Source organism: Myotis daubentonii, chromosome 12 (genome assembly GCF_963259705.1).
Source record: "Myotis daubentonii chromosome 12, mMyoDau2.1, whole genome shotgun sequence".
Lineage (NCBI taxonomy): Eukaryota > Metazoa > Chordata > Mammalia > Chiroptera > Vespertilionidae > Myotis > Myotis daubentonii.
The window spans coordinates 58,000,824-58,021,383 of record NC_081851.1 but is presented as its reverse complement, the minus strand read 5'-3'; the positions used below and the strand labels follow the sequence as shown (position 1 = coordinate 58,021,383).

Here is a 20,560-nt window from a genome sequence, read left to right as displayed (position 1 = left end):
TCTGTGTGTCTGTCCCCTATCCTCCCTACACACACACTTGCCTTATCCTCATGCTGCCAGGCACATCCCTGTGACCTCCTGGTTCTTCCCAGGCCAGGCACCAGGCCCGTGGGAACACTGAGCTCTGAAATATGCCCCCCCCCCTCATGCCCGTCCCTTCCCCGCGCCCGGGCTCTGCCCAGGCCAGCATTCCTGGAAAGCTCAAAGGCGGCCTCTTTCAGGGGAGACATTTCCACAGGGCTGCTACGGCTGGAACTGGGATAAACGAGAAGGGCCCACCCACAGCCCCACAGATGCAGCATCTGGGTCCACAGAGCTTGACACGGCCGATCCTCCTCTCTGTGACTGGGCCTTGGCAGGCGTGAGACCCACAGGGGGCCCCTCCCCACGCAGTGTGTCCCCGGGGGCTTTTTCTGGACTCTCGGGGTCCAGCATCCCCCCCCCACACCAGCTTTCCTCAGTCCCATCCCATTACCAGAGCTTGTGTCACTGTGTGTCCTGCCCTGGGCTGGGTGCCACGGGGCCTGCCCCTGATGGTTCCCCACGCTGGACGAGCCCTGCAGCCTTCCCGGGAGCTGCCCACCACCCTGTGTAGCCAGTCCCCCAAGACCCTCCGGGCCTGTGCGCAGCCATCTGCTGACTATTCACCTCGGGGACCTCCACCTGCTGCTGAGGTGGCCCAAGAGCATGTCCTACCTGCTGACCCCAGGCCCCAGCTCCCAACTCGGACCTGGGCACTGGCAGCAAAGCCCCAGCAACACTGCCCCCTGCCCGGGACCTAGTGTGGGGCCTGCCTCTTAGCATTCGACTAAATGGGCTCCTCCCAGGCACTTCCAGCCCCTCCTCCTGCCCAGCCCCAGTCAGAGGGCCAGTCAGCTCCCCCTGCCCTCGAGGCCTGGCGGGTTTGGGTAGGAAGGAAGGAGCTGTCTGGGTGCCAGGGGCTGAGGAGGCGGGCCAGGCCCTCGCTGCTCGCTGACCTTCAGCAGGACCTTCTGAGCATTCTTTGATCTAGAATTGCCACATGTACACACACACACACACACACACACACACACACACACACACACTCCCATTCACACCCAGCCACGCTCTGACCAGCGATGAAACAGTGCAGGTGTGGGGCTGAGGCAGGGCAGGGAGGGGCCTCCTGGCCTCTCCTTAAGGAGGCCCTGGCACCTCCTGGTACTGGAGCACGAGCAGAGCCTGCCCAGGCTGGGGGAGCGGCCCCTCCTCAAAATGGGCACCAATCACAAATGCTGGCGATTTAGGATCCCTGCTCCTTGGCATATAACCCCAACTTACAATTCTCTCTCTCTCCCTCCCTCTCTCTCTCTCTCTCTCTCTCTCTCTCTCTCTCTCTCTCTCTCACACACACACACACACACACACACACACACACACACACACACTGTACTCACCTCTAGACTCCTCATCGTTGGCCTCTCTCTCTCTCTCTCTCTCACACACACACACACACACACACACACACTGTACTCACCTCTAGGCTCCTCATCGTTGGCAACCCCTCAAGGTCTCCGCCCCACCCCCACTCTAGCCTCATAGAAAATATTAAAGCCCCACAAAGCCCTGGGCCCTGACACAACCCCTAGCAGCTGAGATCAGCCCTGGTGGCCCAGTTGTGGGGACTTTCCCAATAGGGTCTGCCCGATTGGGCCCCACTGTTCCTGGGCTAGGCTTAGCGATTGCTGAGTGGCCCACCGAACACCTCCCCTGTGCCTGTACCTGTCCCTGGCCAGGTGGCTCGGTACTACTTCCCAGGACCTGCAGACGGCTTAGGGTCAGAGTATTTTCTTTTCTGTTCTTTGTTGTTTTTTGTTTTGGTTTGGTTTGGTTTGTTTTGCCCCATGTACACGCTGTTGATGGCTCAGCCCAAAATGCCCTCCCTCCTTGCCTTCCCGACCAGAAGCCAGCAGTCCACAGGTCAACAAGGGAGCCCTGTACTGAGAGCTTTACATGTCTCCATTCATTTGATCCCCACAGAAGCCTATGAATCAAGTACCATTAATTGTACCCATTGCTCAGATGAGGAAACTGAAGCTGAGAGAGGTTGTGGAATGATACATTTCTGCCCACCTTCCCGGGACCCTCCCTTCTCTTCTTCACTGCACCCCTGACCACTGCCCCCACAGGAGCAACTGTCCCAACCTAGAGCCTCTGCCCCTTGCAGTGGCTTCTGCTGAGCCTGTTACTTCAGTCCCCAGGTGTTGGCATTGGCCCTCTTCCTTCCTGAGCTCTGTGAGAGCTGGTGGGGGGCCTGGGCCTGAGTCCCCACCCTGCCTTGCTGCCCGGCACCTAGCCTGGCAAGTTAGCCATGCAGGCAACTCTTCACTGCCTGGAGAAGTGGCCACAAGGAGGATGATCAGAGCCCTCCTCCTCTCTGTTCACCCTGGACAACCCTATTCTCGCCTTTCCTACCAGTTCCCAGGACAGTGGGGGCTTCTGCCTGCTCTCAGGTTGGGCGTTACTGCAGGAAGCAGAATCTGTGGGGGGCTGACCTTGGGAGAGGTGTGGGGCTGAACCAGCTCGAAGGCAGCCCAGCCTGGGCCTGGACACTGGCCTGGGCACAGCACCCTGTCACCTCTGGGTGGCCACTTCAGTGTGTGTGTACACTTGGAGGGGTGGAGGTGCAGACGATGGAGGGAAATGGACCATTGAGCCAATACCACATTTATTTAAGAGGCACTGAGTTAAAAATAGACCGAGTGCCCAAGAGCAAGCAGCAAGCGCACTGACTTCTGGCTCAGACGGGGAGAGGAATTCCAGGGGCCCTGAGAACTGTCCACGCCCTGGGGCCCTCCGCATGGGCTCCCGCTCCTGCAGACAGACTTGTGGTTCTGTCAAGTGTCACGCACACCCCAGCATTGCTGGTGGCATCAGCAACATGGTTTGTTTGCTTCGAAGATTGCAGGGTTTTGTAGCAAAAGAGCATGAACGTTAGACCTAGCAGGATCCCAGCGGGGGGTCACTGTATCACTGCCCCATCTCCACCCCCCATTTTGCAGAGCGGAGGACTGACGTTCCCAAAGAAATGACTGGTTCAAGGTCATGCCCAGCAAGGCAAAATCAGGTCTCTTGGCACCCAGCTCAGGACTCTTTCCACTGTGTTACATCATGCTAATCATGTCATATTGCACAATGTTTGGATAGATTTTGTTCTTTCATATTCTGTTATGTAATGTCATGTAGGCAGAGGAATGGGCTGAGGGTGGAGGTGGGGAAGTCATTGGAAGGAGAAGGTGACAAAAAGGCCATAAGGCGAAGGTACAGGCAGTGAGCCCAGACCCTCCCCCACCCAGGTCAAACCCAGCTCCCTCACCTGAGATTTCTCCCCATGTCAGTTCGTAACGGGTGTGGTGCAGCACCCAGTACCCTAATTAGCCGGTGTTGACAGTTTCTGGTTTGTGTGTTATCACCTTGGGTCCACTTATCTTTATCAGAGCCAAAGGTTGATTGGACCACTCCAGCCGTCTCAGAGCAACTCCACTAGGATTCCATGGAATGTTTACGGCCACTGCAAGTCACAGCCCTCTTTCCTCCAGATAGAGCCTGGCTTGTCCGAGAGCTGCCCCCTGGAGTCTTGGGTTCAATCCCCACCCTGCCCACCAAGAAGAGAGCGTAGAGCTCTCTCCTCAGGAGGAAAGTGACGCCCAGGCAGAGCAGGGCGGGCCTGGACGCAGGCCTCCTGACCTCCAGCCTCAGGCACCCCACAGCCATGCCCCAGGTACCTGAACCTGCCAGGACCACTGCCAGGGGCCTCAGCCCCTGCTTCTCCAGCTGAACAAAGGCTCCTGGGCCTTATCCACCTAGAGCAGTGATGGCGAACCTTTTGAGCTCGGCGTGCCAGTATTTTGAAAAACCTTAACTTAACTCTGGTGCCGTGTCACATATAGAAATTTTTTGATATTTGCAACCATAGTAAAACAAAGACTTATATTTTTGATGTTTATTTTATATATTTAAATGCCATTTAACAAAGAAAAATCAACCAAAAAAATGAGTTCGCGTGTCACCTCTAACACGCGTGTCATAGGTTCGCCATCACTGACCTAGAGGGTGGAATGGTAATCTGGCTGTCTATGCCGCAGCCCTGCCCCTCTCAGCCGGCCTCCCCGTCCCCATTAGGACAGAGAAATGGGCCTGTGGGAGCAGAGCACGGGCCCAGCAGACAGCCTCTATGGCCACCTGAGGTCATCCTCGGTCTGTTGGCAACGTTGGCCTCACAACTAGGCCCTCAGGTCCTTCCTGATCCCCTCTGAGCCTCAGGGGAGATAGGCTCTCTGAGAAATGACTTAAACTTCCTGATCCTGACCTTCCCACCTGGACCCTGCTGATCCAATGATGTTGGAGAGGATGGGTCCGACTCCCAGCTCCGGCCACTGTTATCTTCCTCAGGACCCTGGGCAGTTCACTTCCCACCCAGACTTCAACTGTATCACCTGTCCACTGGGACTTGGTGCCTGAGTCTGGGTGACTGCCACTCCCCCTTCTGCATAGACCCACCTGGAATAGGATCCAGGGCCCGGGGTGAAGCTCTTTGTGTCTCACACCTCATTGGGCTCTACTTACAGTCCTCCAAACCCCCTTAGTTCCTGGGCCAAGTATCCAGGAAACTCCTGGGGGAGAGGGAGACACCTGGTGAGGATGTCCTCAGAGACCTCAAGGGCGGACAGGTTCCTGCCCAGCAGGTGTGTGTGTGTCCACCCACCCTCCCAGGGCATTGTCTGGAGGGGGCATTGTCCGGGGGCTGGACGGTTGCCTTTATGGCCTGGCATAAAAGGTAATCATTGACCACATCAATGCCGACCTACGCGTCAGGGCCCGCCCAGGCTCGACCCTGCCAGGCCCTGGATTATTTTACAGTCACATAAAAGGAGCCTCCAGACTGGCCCCTGGGGACTTTGGCCCTCAAGGGGGGAGCGGGAGGGAGCCGTTCCCTAGAGACGGTCTTTTCTTATAGTAATATTTACTTGGCCGGGGAAGAGTCCCCGCCTTTTATCAAACACCACTGGGATGGTCTCAGCCTCGCCTGCCACCCAGACGAACCCAGCAGGGCCCCTCCTCAGGCTGGGACTCAGGACACATGGAGGCGATGTTCTTTCCTTCACAGGTTTCATTGCATTGAGCTGTCACTAGCCCCAGGGAGTAGGAACGAATATTATTCCCATTTACACGTAGGAAAACGTGGTCTCAGAGAGGTGGAGGAACATGCCCAAGTCACACAGCCAGTAAACGGCAAACTTCAACAACTAACTCCCCATCGTCTAGATGGCAGCAGTCCCCAGACTTGTGTATTGCTATCAGTAAAAACAGCTCCTAGCACACACCTTTGATCTATTTATATGTACCCATAAATCATACGTATGTATGACTGAAAACCTCTATGCCGAATATTAGCAAATACCTGCATATCCTAGCGTTCAAACCAGAGCACATCAACACAACAGGCATCTCCTCGAAACTGGATTCCAGCAAGGACACCTGGGGCAGAGAGAGAAAGTAGGAATGCTGAACTCTGGAGGGACGGTGAGTATATTGGGAAAGGGCATTCCAAACAAATGCTTGAGCAAAACCCAAGAGGCAGAAAATAGGAGGAAATGTTCAGGCTCAGACAAGAACCCTGGGAATGTGAATGAGTGCAGCCAGAGACAATGCTGGAAAGGCCGGGAGGGGCCCAGAGTAGCCAGCCCGACTGCCAGATCTTGTCTAGAATGCCGTGGGGAGCCGCGGCAGGTTCATGAACAGGGCTGTGTTTGGGAAGCTCCCCTCGGGCCACACTGTGAAGCAGGAATACATTCTTAGACTGATGTCCCTGGAGTCATACGGCCCTTCCGGAGGCGCTAGTCTGGAGGCCAGTTAGGAGTTGCCTCACTTCTGTATCTTCACACACACTCTGCCATTTACCAGCTGCCCAACCTTGAGGGAGTTCCGCAACCTCCCTGGCCTTGGTTTTTCTCATCTATAAAATGGGCTGACAATAGTACTCACACCATGGCTATCGTCGCTCTGGCAGGGAGAATTGGCTGGCATGTCTGGTTCAGTGGCTGGCACAGAGTAGATGCCCTGTAAATGGCTGCTGCTCTCACTATTAGAACACATCTTCTCACCCTAGCCGGCTTGGCTCAGTGGATAGAGCGTCAGCCTGTAGATTGAAGGGTCGCGGATTTGATTCCGGTCAAGGGCATATGCCTGGGTTGCAGGCTCGATCCCCAGTAGGGGGTGTCCAGGAGGCAGCCAATCAATGATTCTCTCTCATCAGTGATGTTTCTATCTCTCTCTCCCTCTCCCTTCCTCTCTGAAATCAATAAACATATATTTTTTAAAAAACAACAACACCCTTTATACAGAAGAAGAAGAAGAAGAAGAAGAAGAAGAAGAAGAAGAAGAAGAAGAAGAAGAAGAAGAAGAAGAAGAAGAAGAAGAAGAAGAAGAAGAAGAAGAAGAAGAAGAAGGAGAAGAGGAGGAGGAGGAGGAGGAGGAGGAGGAGGAGGAGGAGGAAGAAGAAGAAGAAGAAGAAGAAGAAGAAGAAGAAGAAGAAGAAGAAGAAGAAGAAGAAGAAGAAGAAGGAGGAGGAGGAGGAGGAGGAGGAGGAGGAGGAGGAGGAGGAGGAGGGGACACCTTCTCTTTGCTCTGCTTGAAAAAATCAAACCAACACCCCAGTAACCTAGTTCAGACCTCACTCTAGAGCAAGCATGTCAAACTTGCGGCCCACAGGCCACCTGCCTCGTTTATTTGGCCCATGTTAGTCTTTAAGTTTGACATGCTTGCTTTAGAGCAGTGGTTCTCAACCTTCTTAATGCTGCGACCCTTTAATACAGTTCCTCATGTTGTGACCCCCAACCATAAAATTATTTTCGTTGCTACTTCATAACTGTAATTTTGCTACTGTTATGAATCGTAATGTAAATATCTGATATGCAGGATGTATTTTCATTGTTACAAATTGAACATAATTAAAGCACAGTGATTAATCACAAAAACAATATGTAATTATATATGTGTTTTCCGATGGTCTTAGGCGACCTGGAGTTGAGGACATTTCAACCCCCAAAGGGGTCGCGACCCACAGGTTGAGAACCGCTGCTTTAGAGAATCCCAATAGACTTACTTCTCGCTCCCCTGGCTGAGCTAGCTCTGGCCTCACACCACCATGTAGCGCTTAGCACATCGTGTGACAGTGACTGACATGCAGGTCTGTCACCCGGACCCTTTCTGTGCTCCTGTACCAGACACTTAGAGAACCTGGGTAAATGTTTGTGACTCGGCTCAAAGTTGCATAAAAAGTGAAATAACATGAAAAGAGGAGGGAGAAGGAGGAAGAGGAAGAGGCGTATTCAGAGGCACTGTGTTAAGCTCTTCACATGCATTGTTGTATGAATCCTCTCATCTACCTTATAAGGTACGCGCACCAAGCAGGATATGCCGTGGTGGTAACAAACATCCCAACATGTCAGTGGTTTAAAACAATACTTACTTCCCTCTCATGCCACATGAGCAGTGCGGGTCACCTGGAGGGTTCTGGGCTCCGTTGTCCTCACTCCAGGACCCAGGCTAAAGGATGGTCCTATCAACATCATTGTTCACCATCACCATGGCAGCGAGAAGGGATGTGGGAGTTCACACATTAGCTCTTTTTTTGTTGTTGCTACCTGGAAGTGGCATGTGTCGGTTTTACTCAGATTACATTGGCCAAAGCAAGTCACTAGACCACATTAACTTCAAGGGGGTAGCGAAGTACAATCCTACCAGGCCTATTCCCAACTCTGTGTCATGAAGACCACACAAGGTGGGTCAGGTCCACCCCCAGCTGTGCTAGCCACTCCCCACTGGGTCACCCAAAGCCCCCTTGTGGCATAGAGTAGACCGCTGTATCCAAAGACTATCCATCTGCCCCCTTCCCTGGAAACCATGCCTCCATAACATCAAAACACAAGAATCTGGGTCAGTCTTTATCTTCCAGGAAAACTGAACTCATCGAGGAATCAGCCTTGACTTTGGTTAGGCAGGAAAATCACAACCATATTTCACATCCAATGCCGAGACATTGTGGGTCTGGCAAGGAGCACAGGAGAGAGGGAAAAAGCCAGGGGCAGCTGGCTTGGGTTTGGAATGTGATTTATTACCAAATAATTACAAGCTATCTGCAGGCTGGGATCACACACTTGAGTTTGTGCCACAAGGAGCGTCTGCCCCGTGCATTTCTCAGAGCCCATTGCCTGTTTTTTCCATCATCGTTTGCAACGGGGATTGTGTAGGCTCTGCAGGCAAGTCTGCTGTGTGCATGTGTATGTGTATTTGTGTAAGTGTGTGAGACAGCGAGTCAGAAAGAGGGACATCTCTTATATGCACAGTCCCTGGTGGTGTTGAGGAGAGGGAAGGACAAGTCCCTGTCTAGCTTCTCATCCCAGATTTAAGAAAAGATGGATTCCACATGCAAAAGTGTGTGCTAAGCCTGGCTCCCTATGAGAATCAGAAATGTCCTCAACTCCAGGCAAATTTCACTCTGCTCCAGGGGCAAGTTAAAGGACATGCAGTCAGACAAAGGGGTGAGGGGCAAAAATAGACAGAGTTTCGGGCAGGCAAAGCAGAGCAAACGTGCAAGGTGGGAGACCAGCAGGATACAGAGGCAAACTGGGGACAGAGGCAGGGCTTGCTGAGGGGCAGGGATGGTGGGGACAGGACAGTACCAGGTGGGGAGTGCAGGCTCTGGGGCTCTGCTGCTTACCAGCTGGGTAACCTGGGCAATTCCCCGGCCTCTGGAAGCCTGAGTTTCCTCAACTGTAAACTGAGTCTGAGAGCCCCCATAACATAGGGCTATGGTGGGGTAAGCGAGCTCATGAGAAAAGCCAGCACAGGCCTGGCTCCAAGAAGGAGTACAGTAGACCCGGCCCTGCCCTGTTCTCTGGGCCCTCATAGGGGAGAGGGAAGAGGAAACCTAATGAGAAATCCTCCCTGGCTGTCCCAGCCTGTGGGAGCGGCAGGATGGGGAGGGGCCTCCCAGACATTCAAGTACAGAGGGAAACCAGTTACTAGTGAGCAGAGACCAAAGAAGAGCTCCCTTGTTTTTGGTCCTTCTCTTCCCTTATTGCCCTTCCCTCAAGACCTTGCTAGTTTCCAGGGCTCTGCTGGCAGAGGTAGGAGAGGGGGAGTTGGAGTTCTGGAGTCATAAGAAGAAATTTCAGAACCTGCCTTTCAGGAGCTCATACTCTAACTGGGAGGCTCACTACCCAGAAAATACTAGGGGTACCGGTTAATAATGCGGATTTACCCTTTACCAGTTAAAAATGCGGATACTGGTTAAAAAATGCGGATTGACCATTTACTGGTTAATAATGTCGGCTTTGTAATCAAAGAAAACACAATAATTTCAAGAGAAACATCAAAAGTGCTTTATTCAAAGTAATGTCCATCGCTAGCTACATATTTCCCCCATCTTTCAGGTAATTTGTGGATACCGTCCCAATAGAACTTTTCTTGTTTTGAGGCAGACCATTCAGAGACCCAATTTTCCACTTCTTCATACGTTTTGAAGTGCTGCTCAGAAAGTGCATATGCTATCGATCGGAACAGGCGGTAATCTGAAGGCGCAAGGTCTGGTGAATGCAGCGGATGGGTTAATACTTCCCAGGCAAGATCTTTTAACGTGTCTTTAACTGGTTTTGAAGTGTGTGATGGTGCGTCATCATGAAGTAAAATTACTTTGCTGTGTCTTCTGGCCCATTCTGGTGGTTTTACGATCAAATGGTGGTTCACATTGATTATTTGTTGTTGGTAGCGATCAGTATTAACGATCTCACCTGGTTTTAGAAGCTGGTAGTACCACACCTTCCTGATCCCACCAAACTCAGAGCATTATCTTCTTTCTGAAGTGATTTGGCCTTGCAGTTGATGTTAATGGTTGACCTAGATCAACCCATGATTTTGTGCGTTTGGGATTCTCAAAATAAATCCACTTTTCATCACCAGTCACAATTCCATGCAAAAAAGACTTTCTTTCGTGCCATTGAAGCAACATTTTACTGACGACTTTTCGGTTTTCCATTTGTCTTTTGTTCAGTTGAGGTAGCACCCATTTTCCTTCCTTTAAAATCTTTCCCATTGCTTGTAAACGATCGGAAATTGTTTGCTGAGCAATGTTTAATCTTTCTGCAAGTTGTTTTAGAGTTTGACATGCAACTTCATCCAATAATGCTTGTAATGGTTGGTCTTCAAACTTTTTTGGTTGACCTGGATGTTCTTTGTCTTTCACACCGAAATCATCACTTTAACACGTTTAAGCCAGTGTTCACAAGTATCTTGAGATAGAGCATATTCACCATAAGCTTCCCGAAGTATATGATAACTTTCAGCAGCACTTTTCTTGAAAATAAAGTAATGAATTAAAACTTCCCGAAGCCCTAACTGGTTTGGCTCAGTGAATAGAGTGTTGGCCTGCGGACTGAAGGGTCCCAGGTTTGATTCCGGTCAAGGGCATGTACCTTGGTTGCAGGCACATCCCCAGTAGGGGGTGTGCAGGAGGCAGCTGATCAATGTTTCTCTCTCTCATTGTCTCTCATCAATGTTTCTAACTCTCTATCCCTCTCCCTTCCTCTCTGTAAAAAACCAATAAAATATATTAAAATAAAAAAAAGGTTTTTTTAAAAAAGTGTTGTATGCCTTTAAAAAGAACAACTTCCTGCAAATGCTCTTTTTTTTGGCATGAAATTTAACATTTTTAAGCGTAACTATATCTACAATGTTAACACCTTCAGAAAATTTGACATATGAAGTTTTGAAGCTTTTTGTCAGTGCAACAAAATAGCATACATATCAAATCGCATATATATATCAACATATGTGTAACTCCATCTATTGAAAAAAATCCGCATTACTAACAGGTACACCTAGTAAGGAATAGAAACCATGGTTTGGGGCTGGAAGAGTTCAGGGCCAGGAGACGACGTCAGGGAAGAAGCAGAGCCTGGAGCGGCCGTGGGCAAACTACGGCCCGCGGGCTGGATCTGGCCCGTTTGAAATGAATAAAACTAAAAAAAAAAAAAAAAGACGGTACCCTTTTATGTAATGATGTTTACTTTGAATTTATATTAGTTCACACAAACACTCCATCCATGCTTTTGTTCCGGCCCTCCGGTCCAGTTTGAGAACCCATTGTGGCCCTCGAGTCAAAAAGTTTGCCCACCCCTGGCCTGGAGGATGGGGGCCCGGAGGGCACTCAAGCAGTGAGCAGTTGGGTAGCAAATATGGGACCTAGAACCCGGAGCATAGGCCCGGCTGTGAGTACTGGGGGCACGCCTGGCCTCAGGACTGTGGGAGGACCCACAAGGGCCCTGGGGCTTGTTTGGTCAGGAACGGGGAATGCAGCCAGAGCACCTAGAGATAGGTCCGGACACAGGTGTGGGGAGCGGGGTGCACACAGGGAAGGGCAACTGTCTCTGGAGGGGGTCCTCACCTCCTGGTCTGATAGGCCTGGGGACAGGACCTCACTTACCATCCCACAGTCAGGCCCCGGCTGTGTTGACAAGTGGGCCCTTCCCCCTGGCTGGGGAGCTGAGATGTGGCATTGTTAAACTGGAAGTGAGTCACCGAGCTTTTCCTTCCTTCTCTTCCTCTCCGCTTTGCTTGTCTGCATATTCTCATACTGCCCCCCCGCCCCCCCCCCCCGCCTTACACACACACACACACACACACACACACACACCTTTCAAAATCCATGAATCCTAAATAAGTGGTCTAGCAGCATACCCTGGGAGGAGAGGGGCTTGGCTCAGGGTTCTGGGCCGAGCGTGTGTCTGTGGGCATGCGCACACAGGTGTGGGAGGCTCTCTGACATGCAGGTGTCTTGAATCTCTGAGCTCATCAGTGTGGTTGAGGTCAGGAGGGGGTATCTGTGAGGCGAGCTGTGGCATCTACGCGTCTGTGAGGTTGTGGTTGGAGGAAAGTTTCCACGGGGTGGGGGGTGCTGTGCGTTCATCAGCTGGGGGTGTCTGTACTGTCCGTCCGTCCATGCCGCAGAGGGCTGGGCGCGGGTGGCGAGAGTGTGTTTGTGCCAGAGGTGTGTCTGCATGGATGTCCACGTTGTGGAGGAGGGGAGTGCTGGGCGTGGAGGAAGCGCTTCTGTCTGTGTTTGTGTGGCGTTGGGGGTGTCCGTGCCTGACAGCCAGCTTTGCCTCTGACTCTGCAGATTGTGAAGGACTTGGATTTGTGACTGAGGCCTGTGTCGTGCCCTCCAGTTACATTTCCTTCAGCCTGGCCATCAGGTGGGAGATGAACCCAAGTCAACATGGGTGGCTGTGGCCCTGGCCCATGTGGCTCAGTGGTTGGAGCCGAAGGGTCACAGGTTCAGTTCCCAGTCAGGGCACATACCTAGGCTGAGTTTGATCCCCGGTCGGGGTGCATATGGGAGGCAACCGATCGATGCTTCTCTCTCACATCAATGTTTCTCTCTCTCTCCCTCTCTCCCCCGCCCCCCCCCACACACACACTTCCTTCCTCTTTCTCTCTCAAATCAATAAAAAAAATCCTCAGGTGAGGATTTTTTAAAACAACATTGGTGGCTGTGGTCAAGAGCAGTGTCACACTCACAGGGTTTCTCCAGGGGGTAGGGAAGCTCATCAGACTGAGCACCTGGCCTAGAAAAGGGGTGAAGTTAGGGCCTGGCTCCCTCCCTCCTCCCACCCACCCTAACCCAGTCCACCCACCACACAGAGCCCGGCAGAGAGAAGGGGCGCCAGGGGCACAGGGCCCACGGGGTACCACCAGGCAGGACTCAGCTCAGTCACCCCAGAGGATGCCCCTCCACCCAGCCTGTGGGTCTGTCCCTCACTGAGGAGCCCTCCCTGCAAACCCTAGAAGGCAAGGCCTCTTTCTCCCTGTATCCTGTGTGTAAAAGGAGGACAATGATACCTACAGAAAGGGGTTACCTGCACCCGTGGTGAGCCTGGAGTCATGGCCACAGGGAGTGGAGCTCAGAGCCCGTTCTCCTGTCCTTCTCCCCTCTCCTCCCTGTGAGAAACCCTTTAGTGTGATCCTCCTTGAGGGAGGGGAATGGAATGCAGGTCCTTGGGCCCTCTCTAGGGGGCGCTGACAGGCAGCCAGCACGTGCCTGCACCTGTCAACGGATTAAATGTGCAATAGATAAGGCAGGCCTGGGGAGAGGAAGTGGGACTTAAGGATCTGTGTGATGGGGGGGAACTGAAGTGCAGTGGGACCTGAACAGGAGGGTTTGTCTGTGAGATGTGTGACTTCTGTCACCCACTGGCCCTAGGAAGAGCTCCAGGGGCCCCTGTGAGAATTCAATCCCAGGCTCTCATGGACTGGGCCCACGGAGAGGGTGGTCAGGCTGCCCCTGGACGCTTGACGAAGGCCCCACTCCTCCTGGAGTGGAGGAGGAAGGGCGATGGGGGACCTGCTTTCTCTCTCCTCTGTAGTCCTCACCAAGGCAACACTCACCCCTTAGAGCCCCTCAAGGAGTTGAAAATCCCCTACTTCAGCCCCAGGAGGTGGCAGCAGACAAGGTGAGGGGACCATCCCCCAGACTGGGCCCTGGAGAGGTCACTTGAGGGACTCTTCCTAACCTGGCTGCCTTCTCCTGGGATGTAGCCCGAAGATTGGAGGGGTAGGGATGGCGGGGGGGGGGGGGCGGTGCGGGAGGGGGGTGTCCTGGGGGCAAAGCCACACCCCTCCGCCCCATGTGACCAGGCTCCCTGTGTGCTTACATGGCCAGGAGGGACAAAGCTCCAGGTTCAACTCTGAATTCTGGGGGGTGGTCCCGGTCCAAGGAGGTGCTGCCTTCCTCCGGCACTGCCCATTCATAAAGGGCACACTTGTGCCCAGGCAACACCGCCCACCTGGGGCTGGGGGCAGGGGCCACGCTGAACACAGTGCCACAGTGAACGCTGGACAAACGCGCCTGTGTGCACCCTGGCCGAGGTGCCGGAGGAAGCGCAGTCGGGGCAGAAGTGTTAATGGGCCTCCTTCCTGCCCTGCCCAGCCAGCTCCTCGGTGCTCATCCCCTCTCCCCTGTAATGCCCGCTTCCGCTCAAGTCCCAGCACACTCCCTCCATGTCCCTGGCCACAGATCTGTCCTGCTTTGACAAACATCCCTCTCAGCCTTTGGGTTTATGGCTTTTCCGTGTGCCTTTCTTCATGTGGTTGGGAACCAACACTCTGGTCCCCTATGCAGAGGCTGGGCTGGGGGTGGAGGAGGCTGGGGCTGGGCATGGGGGCTGGGCCCGGCCAAGCCACAGGAGGGGAGACAAGACCCAGGAGGGAAAAACTCAGGAGGGGGTGCTCAGCAGGGTGAGCTCTGTCTTGAAGGAGGTCCAGGCAGCTGCTGGAGCCAGGAAGGGGTCCCGGGGAGGACACGGAGACGATTCCAGAAGCGGGGGTGTGGGGTGGGGCGGGGGGAGGGTCACACCAGCCCACAACTCCAAGAACACAAGCAGAGTAACCTGTGGGCTTGTTTTTCTTTTTTTGTTTTTAAATGGAGCATTTATTAAGCACCAACTGGGACCTGTGCTAAGTAAGTCCCATGAATTCCTTATCTCATTGAATTCTCACAGAAACTCCCCATTACCATCCCCCCTATTTTACAGATTACAAAACTGGGGCCCAGAGAGGTTAAGTCACATGTGCCCATGTCACAGAGCTGGTTAGTAGCAGAGCAAGGATTCAAACCCAGGCCGAGTCCACATGTTGAACAAAAGCCACTCCACTATTTGCATTCTTGTCAGTCACTGATGAGCTTTGGCATCTGGGCCTGTCACTGCCCAGTAGAGAAGTTTCCCCCACTCCATGCAACTGGGCCAAAGGATAGCATGTGCACATGCGCGCGCACACACACGCACACACACAAATGCACACACACACAAATGCACACACAAATGGAAGGAAGCAAAGGAAGGACATTTCTGGAGCATTTACTGTATGCCTGACACTGTGTTTTACAGGTTAGTGTTTTCCTTTTGTTTTTAGTCTCAACAATCCTATAAAGCAGATCTGACAACTCTCATTTTTACAGATGCACCTCAGAGAGGTTCAAAGCTATTCAAAGGCAGAGCCAGCACCTAAAATTGACTCCACACCACCGGGCCTGATCTGTGTTCTGGGGGCTCCAACCTGCCGGAGAGAAGACTGAGGGGGAGACGGAGGTGAGGCCCAGCCCCCACAGCTCCAGCCCCAGCCCCAGCCCCAGCCCCAGCCCCAGCGAACATCCTCTCTGCCTGCCTTTGTTCATAAAACCGAAAAAGTGATGATGGTTTTCCTTCCTCTCTTTAAGAAAACAACAGAATCAAAACAAACAGAGAAGGGGAACTCCCCTCCTGTAGCTTTGCCAGAAATAAAAGGAAGAAATAGTTTCAGTCATGCCCTGCGCCACCCTGCTGCTGGGACAGGGTCTGGGAGAGGGAGAGAGAGAACCCCTCATGAAAACCCAAAGCTTCAGCATCCCCCACCTCCTGGTCCTGTCCTGAGCTCGGCCTGGTGGTCCTTAGCTCGTCCATCACCTCCCCTCCCAAGATCCCAGACCCTTATGCAGCTGCAAATTCCCAGAGGGCTGTAGTAAATCCTAAGGAAGGGCAAAGAGGAAATAGGAACATGCAGGTCCCAGAAATAAAAACAGCCCCAAAATGCACACCAGTCCCTGCAATATGTACACCATGACCTCCCATGGCCAGTTCCTACTCAAGGCTCCCAGGTCCTGTCCCATTTCTCACTCTTGAGCCACAGGCACCAGAGCCCTCAGGAAGAGCTGTGAGGGGTCCCTTCCTTCCCAACGTAAGGCTTGTCTGTACTTAACCACAACAATCAAAGTCTGGGCTAGCCTTGGGCTTGTGGTAATACAAAACACCCACCCCAATGCTGGTCACAGCCCTCCCATTTATCACAGAGATCAGCTTGTAGTTCCAGATTTCTTGTGCTGATTGGCTCTTTGGGGGTGACTGGCAGCTGCAGAGATCTGCGCCCACTCCCCCAATTCCCCCCCCCTCCCCCCATACAGCTTGGCGGCCTTAAAGGCTCAGCAGTGTCATCCTCACTGCGCCTGCAGAAACAGGATGTGACCTCACAGAACCGCCCCATCAGTCAGTTTCATTCTTTGACAGAGAATGAAAGACAAGCAGCACCCCTTAAAAACTGCCAGGATAGATTAAGGAATTTGTGGTCTGGATTCAAGGTCAGTCTGGAAATAGTTTTTCCCCATTGAGACTCATTAGTCTCAGCAAACACTAAATGAGTAGTTAGTTATGTATTCAGAACTGTGCTTGGTCCTGTGGGAAATGACAGAGAAGTCTCCCAGGGACCTGGGAGAGATGGTGGCAGAGAGATGATTGCACCTAAATAATTAGAGAATAATCTAAACTTCTCTCAGAATTGTGGGAGGTTAGAGGGGGAAAGTGCATGAGTTCTATTGCTAACTGTTTAAGAATGACTGCACCACAGGAACCTGAGCTCTGAGGACAGAGACTGTCTGTTTCTTGTGTTCCAGGGCTGACATGTCCTGCACTTAGTAGGTATTCAGTTGTTGTCTAATAAACGGCCACTGTTTGAGCTTCCTTAGCAGTAGATGGTCAGAGGTCAAGCAAGGACTAGTCTTCTGAGAATAGGGCCAGGGCTGCTACCTCTCTGAGCAATCCCTTTGCTTCAGCACCCCCAATGCCCCACTTTATCCTCTCTCATCTGATCACTAAGGCACTCATCTTCCTTTGCTTTCTGCCCTTAATGCTATAGGCAGTTAGACAGACACAAGCAGAGCAAGGACGATGGGCCAGGTACATAAACTCACCAGGGCAGAAAGCCCCAGCTGCCTAGCAAGGGGCAAAACTGGGAAAACAAGAACCTGTCGTGTGGTTTTGGACCCCTGAGCTTTCATATCGCTGCTCCTTCGGCTCAGAGCCCCTGGCCTTTTCCTCCCAAAAGATAGCATCTAGGCCTCCGTTGTATTTCAGCTCCAGATCCAGAAAAGCAGCAAAACCAGACAAGCGGCGCCATGGCCGCCTCGGGACCAGCTGCACTGGCTAATGACCCCCTGCCCCGACAGGGACCAGTCATGATCCTGAAAGAGCACACCTGGAAAGCTGGGGAATCTTCTATTAAGACCCTCTCCTGAGACCTCCCCTAAGATTTACACCCGAAAGAGAGATAAATACGCTCAGGATGAAGGACCCGGTGCCTGCTCTTCCCCAGGGGAGCCATTCCCGTTCCCCTTCTTTCCTCTAAGGGGCCCTATGAGACTTGCCACCAGGGGAGCAATGGGCAGCGGCAGCTCATCCATGGCTCACCCCTGAACCTGTCTTCAAGGCCCCCTTTTCTCTGACTTCTCAGTGAGCCAAAGCAGCCCAGCCTGGGCTCTCCTGTTGCTTCTTCTGTGCCCTTCCTTGTTTCTCCGTCCTAAACATATTTATGATGTGGCCAATAAATTCTTACTTACTTTACTACACTTTGTCTCTTGATTGAAATCTTTCCTTCAAGAAGGCAAGAACTTCCAGGCCGGTGTGGCTCAGTGGTTGAGTGGCAACCCATGACCAAGAGGTCATTGGTTCGATTCCGATCAGGGCAAATATCTGGGTTGCGGACTTGATCCCCAGTATGGGGCATGCAGGAGGCAGCCGATCGATGATGTTTCTGTCTTTCTATACCTCTCCCTTCCTGTCTCCCTAAAAATCAATAAAAACATATTAATAAAAAAAGAAAAAGACAAGAAATGAGGTCTCGTCATCTTGCTGGTAACATTAATACATTCTCCAAGTGACCTCAGGAGTTACTGTGCCAAAACACAGATCAGATTGTGTACTGCCCTCCCTCAGAAGCCTTTGTTGACACCCTATTGCCCACCAAAGAAAGTCTAGGACAGCTGCCTCCCTCCCCACAACTGAAGTAAGAACAGTGGTTGGGGGCTCAGGCTCTACAGCCAGGCCCCTGGGTTTCGATTCTGAATCTACCCCTTACCAGGTGGCGACCAGGACAAGTTACTGATCTTTCCCAAGCCTCTGTTTCCTCTCTGTAAAGAAGGGGTGCTAAGAGTATTCGGTCACAGAAGTCTGGCCGGGATGAAACGAGGTACATCCGGCGTAGGGACACACAGTGGCTTTTCTCGGGGCAATCCTTTTCCTCGGGGTAATAGTTTTGTCTTCCCACTGGCGCAGGAGGCTTCTTGAGGGCAAGCACCATGTGAACGTTGCCCTGCATTCTCTCTTAGGTCACAGCTCACGGTGGTGTCATGATAGTGTTACCAGAGGAAATAGGTTCTTCCACGGTGTTACGAGCTCAATAGTGCCTGTAGACCAGAGGGTAGAACCCAGAAAGGGGGCCCAGAGGTGGTGGATTTGATTTCTCCCCAGTCCAAAACACCCTCCCCTGCCACTCCCCAGCCCTGCACACTCTCCTACTCAGACTTTAAGAGGCTGCTCTGTCCGCCTCCTCCAGGAAGCCTGCCCTAATGCTCAGGTTGGATCAGGCCCCTTGGTGTCCCCACTGCACTCCTGGCAGGTAAGTCTTGAATAATGCACTATTAGAGAGTAGTTCTCCGTTTAGGCAACTGACTTTGAGGAGCCGGTGCCCCCCTCCCCTTCTCATTCCTCTGTGGGGTTTGGCTCAGCAGCAGTCCAATGAGGCTTTGATGAACGAATTAATGAATTTGCTCTGTGACCTTGAGCAAGTTCCCTCTGTCCGGTTCTAACTAGGGGGAAAGCACTATATTTCTCCGATAAAGCAAGGAAGGGTCCTGAAGGTGGAGGGGAGAGACACAGGAAAGGAATGGAATGGTTTGTGATACCCACTGTTGGCCAGATGGGATCCAGAGCAGCCACAGTGGCTCATCCAGGGAGCGCCAGGGTAGAGAATTGCTTCATCCCCGGATGTGCCCCTGGCGGGGAGCTGTCCTACACGGGATGAAGGGCATGGTCCCTGGGCAAGGTCAGTTTTTAAAAAGGAGGGGTATGTCTCCAAGGCTCTTGCGGCCAGTAACCTGGTCCCGGCGACCTTCCCACAGGACCTGCCCCACCCTCCTGGCCATCAGCACCAGTGACCTTGAACCAGTTACCATTTATTTCTGGACCTCTAAGTTCTCCTCGCTACTGACCAGGGCTCCAGGTGCCATCCTGGGCTGCTGCCAGGGATGGAGTCCCGGCTGGCTGACCCACCCTCCCACCCGCCGGGGTGTTGGTCCAAGGCCGGCTGGTTTCGGGTTTCAGCTTTCAGAGTGTTTTCCTGTCTAGGGCACTTTCTATTTTTCAATACTTTTCCTATCGCAGCCAAACAACAAAAAAGGAAATGGGTGAGCTTTCTAAGTGCCCGGCGGGCGGGGGTGAGCAGAACCCACCCTGGGAAAGGCCGGAGGCAGGGCTGGTGGGGGAGAGGCCCCTCTAATCCTTCTCCACCCCCACTCCCCTCTGCGCCAGGCTGACTCATTGTTTTGCAACAAACAGCAGGCGGCCAGGCAGCTTCTCCAAGTCCAGCCTTGGAGCAGGCTGGGTTCAATCCTGGTCCTCGCAGCGGCCCAGCCCGGCCCAGAAAGATTGGGTTATCCGTGCCCGCATCCCCTTTGTTGGGGCGGCCCCTTGCTTCACCCGGTAAACAAACTCTGAGCATGTGAGAAAAGAAGGAACCCCGTTCTCTGTTATCTCCCTAGGCCCACAGAGGCCTGGGGCCCCCTGTGGATGGACAGGGCCGGACGTTCAGAGATCCCTCTTCCGCCAAGAGGCTCTGCCAGTGGAGAGGAGGGATTTCAAAGCACAGCAGCCAGGGACTGGTGCCTGGGTTCAAATCCCAGCTTTGCCGCTTACTGCCAGTGACTCTGGGCAAGTCACTGACCCTACCCTTCTGCTCCAACCTCCTCATCTGCAAAATGTCTGGGTCGTAGTGCCTACCTCATACAGTTGTCCTGGGCATTGATGAGTTCATGTTCACAAAGGGTTATATATGTTTGTTTGTTTTTTTTAAAGAGCTCTATCTAAATGGTGTTAAAAGGGGGGGGGGGCTATAAGTAATGTTAAAGAAAATAAACCCACCAGCCACGGCCGGGCTCAGGGGATTTCCCAGCCCCCCAGCGCCTCCCCCTCCCCCCCACCCCCACCCCCCGCAGGCAGGGCTCTCTCACTCTGCATCCCTGAGCTAAGGCCATTGACGAGCCTCAGCAGGACAGGCCACCAAGGCCCCAAGCTCCTTTTCAAATGGAAGTTGTGCAGGGGAAACCCTCCGGGGAGGTAGGCGCCAACCTGGGAGGATCTGGCCACCTGAGGGATTGCATGGAGAGGCTTTCGGTTGCTGCAAGAGCTTTTGGAATTTCAAAAAGCTATCGCCCTGGACAGCCCGCAGGGGTGATGTGGGGAGGGAGAGTGGCGGTGCTGCAAGCTTGCCCACCTGGGGCCTGGGGCCTGGGACCTGTCCTGCCATGTTTTCTGGCCTGATTTCCCACGGATTGCTGGTTTCTTAGCCTCCAGTCCCAGATTCTGGCCCTGGCTATGACACTTAAAAGCCGTGAGTCTCTGGGAAAGTTGCTTTCTCTCTCTGCAGCTCCTTTTCTTTGTCTGTAACAAGAGATAATCGG

General features: G+C 52.9%; 1 long non-coding RNA gene across 1 annotated transcript; it reads left to right on the top strand.

Annotated features, from left to right (window-relative positions):
* Positions 1-5,395: 5,395 nt before the first annotated feature.
* Positions 5,396-17,452, top strand: LOC132213421 (uncharacterized). The gene is made up of 3 exons (XR_009447993.1): positions 5,396-5,544; positions 15,038-15,167; positions 16,962-17,452. It is a non-coding gene; the product is annotated as an uncharacterized LOC132213421 (long non-coding RNA).
* Positions 17,453-20,560: the final 3,108 nt, after the last annotated feature.